The sequence below is a fragment of the Dipodomys spectabilis genome, unplaced genomic scaffold (assembly GCF_019054845.1).
Source record: "Dipodomys spectabilis isolate Male_0828 unplaced genomic scaffold, ASM1905484v1 ptg000301l, whole genome shotgun sequence".
In the NCBI taxonomy this organism is placed as follows: domain Eukaryota; kingdom Metazoa; phylum Chordata; class Mammalia; order Rodentia; family Heteromyidae; genus Dipodomys; species Dipodomys spectabilis.
Genome location: NW_024870978.1, coordinates 11,065,073 through 11,066,803, shown reverse-complemented (window position 1 = coordinate 11,066,803; position 1,731 = coordinate 11,065,073).

The following is a 1,731-nucleotide window of genomic DNA, read 5'->3' as shown; positions in this document are numbered from 1 at the left end:
ACATGATGGTAAAAATGAGTTATGTGATGATCTGAATAGCATTGCTAAAACTGCCCCTTGGATGTGTTGAAATCAAAATTAATTAGGCCTTTAAAAAGAAGGTTAAAAAGTTTATTTGTATGTGATTTGCTCTCAATGATATTCTGCCATTGGATATGATTTTTTAAAGCATAAAGGTGTTAAGTCTAGCTTTTTGGTACAATGATGGTGATTGTAATTTTTGCATTAAGAAAAAATTGTTATTTGAGTTTAAATGTTTTATTGTGTATCTGTTTTAAAACAAGCAGCCAAGAGGAAATGAGTGACACGTAGCCTCAAGAGTTCAAGGGATGTTTCAAAATGCAACTAAAAACTAAAGTATAGAATATTAAAACAGATCAATAGGAGGCTTACAAATTAGGAATGGATTTCTATATATAAAGATTAAAAGTAAAATTGTTCTAAACATTTGCCTCAAAGTGCAAAAAGGAAAAATTAGGATTACCAAAATAAGTGCTTAATTCCTATTTCAGTTTGCTCTCATAGGTTTGTTTGTTTGTTTGTTTGTTTTTTAACATTTCCCAGCAGGTCCCCCCAAAAGAGTTTGGATTCTTGTAAATTTGTCAGATGTAACTTTAATTACATTCTGGTAAGAACATGCTTAAAAGTTACTTCTATGTTGACCACCTTGTTGCTTTAAATTAAAGTGGCCTTTTATGAGACTCATTGATCTGCAAACTGGTTCGAAGCCAGCCTGGGCAGAAAAAGGTCTGTGTGAAACTGTCACCTCTACTCAGCTAGCAGAAGGCTGAAAGAGCAAACAGAGTTGCTTTAGGATTCAAAATGGCAGAGTGCTAGCCTTGAGCTGCAGAGCTGAGGGACAGCCCTCAGGCCCCGAGTTCAAGTCCAGAAACCAACTAAGAGAAATGCCAATAAGGCGTTTTTCCCAGTGTAGAGAAGACATTTCTGGGATGAAAGCAATGGAGGAGCATCCAGAGACCGTAAGCCACTGCTTGAATGGCAGAAATAATGTCAGATCCTAGCGTCATTTGTGCGTGGCCTTTCAAAAATTTGTCAGAGCCAGGAGGTCATGGGAAGATAGTTTTTAAGCATGCCTAATATCTTTGACTATCTACCTTGTAAGGGACAGGAATTTAGTCATCTGTGATAGCACTAAAAAGCTAAGGTTGTAAAATGTGGAGGATAGTTTTAGATTCCAACCCCTGTATGTGCCCAAAGCTCTAATTGGCAGTAACTGTTGAGCTGACACCAGCTACATGAAATTCATCTGCTCAGGAAAAACGTTTGTAAACCTGAGACTGTGTTTCTATTGATATCTGTCTGAAAGCCTGCGTAGGTAACTCAGGCATTGTTAGGATAACTAGAGATCACATTCCTAAACCATCCAGAAAGATCCTTTTGCAAACCAGAAGGCTAAATAAGCTACACTGCTGTAGGCAGAAAAAAGGTCTGTGCATTTGTCAAAAGTTAAAATGCTGTTCTTAATGACATCTAACCCTGGTATCCTCTTTGTAAAAAAGGCTAAGGTTATAGGTTAGTGGCTAGGTAGGATCAACACCGCTGTCAGCTTGAAGAAGTGACAGAAGATGAATCTTTGTCCATCATCCTCTTTTAAGAACAAGGGACCAGAGTCACTTTTTTAAAAATATGGCAAAATAGACGGAAAAGGCATGGGAAATAATAGTACTGGCCTGAGCCCTCTATATATGCCTAGAAAATCCTAGCCTTATT